The following is an 8,707-nucleotide window of genomic DNA, read 5'->3' on the forward strand; positions in this document are numbered from 1 at the left end:
GGAGAACTCCTGCCTGGCACCTTCCCCGGTGGAGTTGTGCATGGGGTGTCTTTGGAACATTGTGTCACCGGCCGACTCCAAAATTCAGCGGTTCCCCATCTCAGCCCAGAAAGCAGGTAGAACAACTTTTGTGGTGCCTTTCAGCTGCCTACCAAGGTAGTGTAAAAACTACCAAGAGAACTCCTGTCTGGCACCTTCCCCGGTGGAGTTGTGCATGGGGTGTGTTTGGAACATTTTGTCACCGGCCGACTCCAAAATTCAGCGGTTCCCCATCTCAGCCCAGAAAGCAGGTAGAACAACTTTTGTGGTGTCTTTCAGATGCCTACCGGAGCAATGTAAAAACTACCAGGAGAACTCCTGTCTGGCACCTTCCCCGGTGGAGTTGTGCAGGGGGTGTGTTTGGAACATTTTGTCACCGGCCGAGTCCAAAATTCAGCGATTCCCCATCTCAGCCCAGAAAGCAGGTAGAACAACTTTTGTCGTGCCTTTCAGGTGCCTACCAAGGTAGTGTAAAAACTACCAGGAGAACTCCTGTCTGGCACCTTCCCCGGTGGAGTTGTGCAGGGGGTGTCTTTGGAACATTTTGTCACCAGCCGAGTCCAAAATTCAGCGTTTCCCCATCTCAGCCCAGAAAGCAGGTAGAACAACTTTTGTGGTGCCTTTCAAATGCCTACCAAGGTAGTGTAAAAACTACCAGGAGAACTCCTGTCTGGCACCTTCCCCGGTGGAGTTGTGCATGGGGTGTGTTTGGAACATTTTGTCACCAGCCGACTCCAAAATTCAGCGTTTCCCCATCTCAGCCCAGAAAGCAGGTAGAACAACTTTTGTGGTGCCTTTCAGATGCCTACCAAGGTAGTGTAAAAACTACCAGGAGAACTCCTGTCTGGCACCTTCCCCGGTGGAGTTGTGCATGGGGTGTGTTTGGAACATTTTGTCACCAGCCGACTCCAAAATTCAGCGTTTCCCCATCTCAGCCCAGAAAGCAGGTAGAACAACTTTTGTGGTGTCTTTCAGATGCCTACCAAGGTAGTGTAAAAACTACAAAGAGAACTCCTGCCTGGCACCTTCCCCGGTGGAGTTGTGCATGGGGTGTGTTTGGAACATTTTGTCACCAGCCGACTCCAAAATTCAGCGGTTCCCCATCTCAGCCCAGAAAGCAGGTAGAACAACTTTTGTGGTGCCTTTCAGATGCCTACCAAGGTAGTGTAAAAACTACCAGGAGAACTCCTGTCTGGCACCTTCCCCGGTGGAGTTGTGCATGGGGTGTGTTTGGAACATTTTGTCACCAGCCGACTCCAAAATTCAGCGTTTCCCCATCTCAGCCCAGAAAGCAGGTAGAACAACTTTTGTGGTGTCTTTCAGATGCCTACCAAGGTAGTGTAAAAACTACTAAGAGAACTCCTGCCTGGCACCTTCCCCGGTGGAGTTGTGCATGGGGTGTCTTTGGAACATTTTGTCACTGGCCGAGTCCAAAATTCAGCTGTTCCCCATCTCAGCCCAGAAAGCAGGTAGAACAACTTTTGTGGTGTCTTTCAGATGCCTACCGGAGCAATGTAAAAACTACCAGGAGAACTCCTGTCTGGCACCTTCCCCGGTGGAGTTGTGCATGGGGTGTGTTTGGAACATTTTGTCACCGGCCGAGTCCAAAATTCAGCGGTTCCCCATCTCAGCCCAGAAAGCAGGTAGAACAACTTTTGTGGTGTCTTTCAGATGCCTACCAAGGTAGTGTAAAAACTATCAAGAGAACGCTTGTCTGGCACATTCCCCGGTGGAGTTGTGCATGGGGTGTCTTTGGAACATTTTGTCACCGGCCGAGTCCAAAATTCAGCGATTCCCCATCTCAGCCCAGAAAGCAGGTAGAACAACTTTTGTGGTGTCTTTCAGCTGCCTACCGGAGCAATGTAAAAACTACCAGGAGAACTCCTGCCTGGCACCTTCCCCGGTGGAGTTGTGCATGGGGTGTCTTTGGAACATTGTGTCACCGGCCGACTCCAAAATTCAGCGGTTCCCCATCTCAGCCCAGAAAGCAGGTAGAACAACTTTTGTGGTGCCTTTCAGCTGCCTACCAAGGTAGTGTAAAAACTACCAAGAGAACTCCTGTCTGGCACCTTCCCCGGTGGAGTTGTGCATGGGGTGTGTTTGGAACATTTTGTCACCGGCCGACTCCAAAATTCAGCGGTTCCCCATCTCAGCCCAGAAAGCAGGTAGAACAACTTTTGTGGTGTCTTTCAGATGCCTACCGGAGCAATGTAAAAACTACCAGGAGAACTCCTGTCTGGCACCTTCCCCGGTGGAGTTGTGCAGGGGGTGTGTTTGGAACATTTTGTCACCGGCCGAGTCCAAAATTCAGCGATTCCCCATCTCAGCCCAGAAAGCAGGTAGAACAACTTTTGTGGTGCCTTTCAGGTGCCTACCAAGGTAGTGTAAAAACTACCAGGAGAACTCCTGTCTGGCACCTTCCCCGGTGGAGTTGTGCAGGGGGTGTCTTTGGAACATTTTGTCACCAGCCGAGTCCAAAATTCAGCGTTTCCCCATCTCAGCCCAGAAAGCAGGTAGAAAAACTTTTGTGCTGCCTTTCAGATGCCTACCAAGGTAGTGTAAAATCTACCAAGAGAACTCCTGTCTGGCACCTTCCCCGGTGGAGTTGTGCATGGGGTGTCTTTGGAACATTTTGTCACCGGCCGAGTCCAAAATTCAGCGATTCCCCATCTCAGCCCAGAAAGCAGGTAGAACAACTTTTGTGGTGCCTTTCAGGTGCCTACCAAGGTAGTGTAAAAACTACCAAGAGAACTCCTGTCTGGCACCTTCCCCGGTGGAGTTGTGCAGGGGGTGTGTTTGGAACATTTTGTCACCGGCCGAGTCCAAAATTCAGCGATTCCCCATCTCAGCCCAGAAAGCAGGTAGAACAACTTTTGTGCTGCCTTTCAGCTCCCTACCAAGGTAGTGTAAAATCTACCAAGAGAACTCCTGCCTGGCACCTTCCCCGGTGGAGTTGTGCATGGGGTGTCTTTGGAACATTTTGTCACTGGCCGAGTCCAAAATTCAGCTGTTCCCCATCTCAGCCCAGAAAGCAGGTAGAACAACTTTTGTGGTGTCTTTCAGATGCCTACCGGAGCAATGTAAAAACTACCAGGAGAACTCCTGTCTGGCACCTTCCCCGGTGGAGTTGTGCATGGGGTGTGTTTGGAACATTTTGTCACCGCCCGACTCCAAAATTCAGCGGTTCCCCATCTCAGCCCAGAAAGCAGGTAGAACAACTTTTGTGGTGTCTTTCAGATGCCTACCAAGGTAGTGTAAAAACTATCAAGAGAACGCTTGTCTGGCACATTCCCCGGTGGAGTTGTGCATGGGGTGTCTTTGGAACATTTTGTCACCGGCCGAGTCCAAAATTCAGCGATTCCCCATCTCAGCCCAGAAAGCAGGTAGAACAACTTTTGTGGTGTCTTTCAGCTGCCTACCGGAGCAATGTAAAAACTACCAGGAGAACTCCTGTCTGGCACCTTCCCCGGTGGAGTTGTGCATGGGGTGTGTTCGGAACATTTTGTCACCAGCCGAGTCCAAAATTCAGCGGTTCCCCATCTCAGCCCAGAAAGCAGGTAGAACAACTTTTGTGGTGCCTTTCAGCTGCCTACCAAGGTAGTGTAAAAACTACCAAGAGAACTCCTGCCTGGCACCTTCCCCGGTGGAGTTGTGCATGGGGTGTGTTTGGAACATTTTGTCACCGGCCGAGTCCAAAATTCAGCGATTCCCCATCTCAGCCCAGAAAGCAGGTAGAACAACTTTTGTGGTGCCTTTCAGGTGCCTACCAAGGTAGTGTAAAAATTACTAAGAGAACTCCTGTCTGGCACCTTCCCCGGTGGAGTTGTGCATGGGGTGTCTTTGGAACATTTTGTCACTGGCCGAGTCCAAAATTCAGCGGTTCCCCATCTCAGCCCAGAAAGCAGGTAGAACAACTTTTGTGGTGTCTTTCAGATGCCTACCGGAGCAATGTAAAAACTACCAGGAGAACTCCTGTCTGGCACCTTCCCCGGTGGAGTTGTGCATGGGGTGTGTTTGGAACATTTTGTCACCAGCCGACTCCAAAATTCAGCGGTTCCCCATCTCAGCCCAGAAAGCAGGTAGAACAACTTTTGTGGTGCCTTTCAGGTGCCTACCAAGGTAGTGTAAAAACTACCAGGAGAACTCCTGTCTGGCACCTTCCCCGGTGGAGTTGTGCATGGGGTGTGTTTGGAACATTTTGTCACCAGCCGACTCTAAAATTCAGCGTTTCCCCATCTCAGCCCAGAAAGCAGGTAGAACAACTTTTGTGGTGCCTTTCAGATGCCTACCAAGGTAGTGTAAAAACTACCAGGAGAACTCCTGTCTGGCACCTTCCCCGGTGGAGTTGTGCATGGGGTGTGTTTGGAACATTTTGTCACCAGCCGACTCCAAAATTCAGCGTTTCCCCATCTCAGCCCAGAAAGCAGGTAGAACAACTTTTGTGGTGTCTTTCAGATGCCTACCAAGGTAGTGTAAAAACTACAAAGAGAACTCCTGCCTGGCACCTTCCCCGGTGGAGTTGTGCATGGGGTGTGTTTGGAACATTTTGTCACCGGCCGAGTCCAAAATTCAGCGGTTCCCCATCTCAGCCCAGAAAGCAGGTAGAACAACTTTTGTCGTGTCTTTCAGATGCCTACCAAGGTAGTGTAAAAACTACCAGGAGAACTCCTGTCTGGCACCTTCCCCGGTGGAGTTGTGCATGGGGTGTGTTTGGAACATTTTGTCACCGGCCGAGTCCAAAATTCAGCGTTTCCCCATCTCAGCCCAGAAAGCAGGTAGAACAACTTTTGTGGTGCCTTTCAGCTGCCTACCAAGGTAGTGTAAAAACTACCAAGAGAACTCCTGCCTGGCACCTTCCCCGGTGGAGTTGTGCATGGGGTGTGTTTGGAACATTTTGTCACCGGCCGAGTCCAAAATTCAGCGGTTCCCCATCTCAGCCCAGAAAGCAGGTAGAAAAACTTTTGTGGTGCCTTTCAGCTGCCTACCGGAGCAATGTAAAAACTACCAGGAGAACTCCTGTCTGGCACCTTCCCCGGTGGAGTTGTGCATGGGGTGTGTTTGGAACATTTTGCCACCAGCCGACTCCAAAATTCAGCGGTTCCCCATCTCAGCCCACAAAGCAGGTACAACTTCTTTTCTTGTGCCTTTCAGCTTCCTACCAAGGTAGTGTAAAAACTACCAACAGAATTCGTTCCTGGCACCTTCCCCGGTGGAGTTGTGCAGGGGGTGTGTTTGGAACATTTTGTCACCGGCCGACTCCAAAATTCAGCGGTTCCCCATCTCAGCCCAGAAAGCAGGTAGAACAACTTTTGTGGTGTCTTTCAGATGCCTACCGGAGCAATGTAAAAACTACCAGGAGAACTCCTGTCTGGCACCTTCCCCGGTGGAGTTGTGCATGGGGTGTGTTTGGAACATTTTGTCACCAGCCGACTCCAAAATTCAGCGGTTCCCCATCTCAGCCCAGAAAGCAGGTAGAACAACTTTTGTGGTGTCTTTCAGATGCCTACCAAGGTAGTGTAAAAACTACCAGGAGAACTCCTGTCTGGCACCTTCCCCGGTGGAGTTGTGCATGGGGTGTCTTTGGAACATTTTGTCACCAGCCGAGTCCAAAATTCAGCTGTTCCCCATCTCAGCCCAGAAAGCAGGTAGAACAACTTTTGTGGTGCCTTTCAAATGCCTACCAAGGTAGTGTAAAAACTACTAAGAGAACTCCTGTCTGGCACCTTCCCCGGTGGAGTTGTGCATGGGGTGTGTTTGGAACATTTTGTCACCAGCCGAGTCCAAAATTCAGCGTTTCCCCATCTCAGCCCAGAAAGCAGGTAGAACAACTTTTGTGGTGCCTTTCAAATGCCTACCAAGGTAGTGTAAAAACTACCAGGAGAACTCCTGTCTGGCACCTTCCCCGGTGGAGTTGTGCATGGGGTGTGTTTGGAACATTTTGTCACCGGCCGAGTCCAAAATTCAGCGATTCCCCATCTCAGCCCCGAAAGCAGGTAGAACAACTTTTGTGGTGTCTTTCAGATGCCTACCAAGGTAGTGTAAAAACTACCAGGAGAACTCCTGTCTGGCACCTTCCCCGGTGGAGTTGTGCATGGGGTGTGTTTGGAACATTTTGTCACCAGCCGACTCCAAAATTCAGCGTTTCCCCATCTCAGCCCAGAAAGCAGGTAGAACAACTTTTGTGGTGCCTTTCAGCTGCCTACCAAGGTAGTGTAAAAACTACCAAGAGAACTCCTGTCTGGCACCTTCCCCGGTGGAGTTGTGCATGGGGTGTGTTTGGAACATTTTGTCACCGGCCGACTCCAAAATTCAGCGGTTCCCCATCTCAGCCCAGAAAGCAGGAAGAACAACTTTTGTGGTGCCTTTCAAATGCCTACCAAGGTAGTGTAAAAACTACCAGGAGAACTCCTGTCTGGCACCTTCCCCGGTGGAGTTGTGCAGGGGGTGTGTTTGGAACATTTTGTCACCGGCCGACTCCAAAATTCAGCGTTTCCCCATCTCAGCCCACAAAGCAGGTAGAACAACTTTTGTGGTGTCTTTCAGATGCCTACCGGAGCAATGTAAAAACTACTAAGAGAACTCCTGTCTGGCACCTTCCCCGGTGGAGTTGTGCATGGGGTGTCTTTGGAACATTTTGTCACCGGCCGAGTCCAAAATTCAGCGATTCCCCATCTCAGCCCAGAAAGCAGGTAGAACAACTTTTGTGGTGTCCTTTTGATGCCTACCGGAGCAATGTAAAAACTACCAACAGAGCTCGTCCCTGGCACCTTCGCTAGTGGAGTTGTGCATGGGGTGTGTTTGGAACATTTTGTCACCGCCCGACTCCAAAATTCAGCGGTTCCCCATCTCAGCCCAGAAAGCAGGTAGAACAACTTTTGTGGTGTCTTTCAGCTGCCTACCGGAGCAATGTAAAAACTACCAGGAGAACTCCTGTCTGGCACCTTCCCCGGTGGAGTTGTGCATGGGGTGTGTTCGGAACATTTTGTCACCAGCCGAGTCCAAAATTCAGCGGTTCCCCATCTCAGCCCAGAAAGCAGGTAGAACAACTTTTGTGGTGCCTTTCAGCTGCCTACCAAGGTAGTGTAAAAACTACCAAGAGAACTCCTGCCTGGCACCTTCCCCGGTGGAGTTGTGCATGGGGTGTGTTTGGAACATTTTGTCACCAGCCGAGTCCAAAATTCAGCGGTTCCCCATCTCAGCCCAGAAAGCAGGTAGAACAACTTTTGTGGTGCCTTTCAGGTGCCTACCAAGGTAGTGTAAAAACTACTAAGAGAACTCCTGTCTGGCACCTTCCCCGGTGGAGTTGTGCATGGGGTGTCTTTGGAACATTTTGTCACTGGCCGAGTCCAAAATTCAGCGGTTCCCCATCTCAGCCCAGAAAGCAGGTAGAACAACTTTTGTGGTGTCTTTCAGATGCCTACCGGAGCAATGTAAAAACTACCAGGAGAACTCCTGTCTGGCACCTTCCCCGGTGGAGTTGTGCATGGGGTGTGTTTGGAACATTTTGTCACCAGCCGACTCCAAAATTCAGCGATTCCCCATCTCAGCCCAGAAAGCAGGTAGAACAACTTTTGTGGTGCCTTTCAAATGCCTACCAAGGTAGTGTAAAAACTACCAAGAGAACTCCTGCCTGGCACCTTCCCCGGTGGAGTTGTGCATGGGGTGTCTTTGGAACATTTTGTCACCGGCCGAGTCCAAAATTCAGCGATTCCCCATCTCAGCCCAGAAAGCAGGTAGAACAACTTTTGTGGTGTCCTTTTGATGCCTACCGGAGCAATGTAAAAACTACCAACAGAGCTCGTCCCTGGCACCTTCGCTAGTGGAGTTGTGCATGGGGTGTGTTCGGAACATTTTGTCACCGGCCGACTCCAAAATTCAGCGGTTCCCCATCTCAGCCCAGAAAGCAGGTAGAACAACTTTTGTGGTGCCTTTCAGCTGCCTACCAAGGTAGTGTAAAATCTACCAAGAGAACTCCTGTCTGGCACCTTCCCCGGTGGAGTTGTGCAGGGGGTGTGTTTGGAACATTTTGTCACCAGCCGACTCCAAAATTCAGCGGTTCCCCATCTCAGCCCAGAAAGCAGGTAGAACAACTTTTGTGGTGTCTTTCAGATGCCTACCGGAGCAATGTAAAAACTACAGGAGAACTCCTGTCTGGCACCTTCCCCGGTGGAGTTGTGCATGGGGTGTGTTCGGAATATTTTGTCACCAGCCGAGTCCAAAAATTCAGCGGTTCCCCATCTCAGCCCAGAAAGCAGGTAGAACAACTTTTGTGGTGCCTTTCAAATGCCTACCAAGGTAGTGTAAAAACTACCAAGAGAACTCCTGCCTGGCACCTTCCCCGGTGGAGTTGTGCATGGGGTGTGTTTGGAACATTTTGTCACCGGCCGAGTCCAAAATTCAGCGGTTCCCCATCTCAGCCCAGAAAGCAGGTAGAACAACTTTTGTGGTGCCTTTCAGCTGCCTACCAAGGTAGTGTAAAAACTACCAAGAGAACTCCTGCCTGGCACCTTCCCCGGTGGAGTTGTGCATGGGGTGTCTTTGGAACATTTTGTCACCGGCCGAGTCCAAAATTCAGCGATTCCCCATCTCAGCCCAGAAAGCAGGTAGAACAACTTTTTTGGTGTCCTTTTGATGCCTACCGGAGCAATGTAAAAACTACCAACAGAGC

Source organism: Falco cherrug, unplaced genomic scaffold, assembly GCF_023634085.1.
Source record: "Falco cherrug isolate bFalChe1 unplaced genomic scaffold, bFalChe1.pri scaffold_31, whole genome shotgun sequence".
NCBI lineage: Eukaryota > Metazoa > Chordata > Aves > Falconiformes > Falconidae > Falco > Falco cherrug.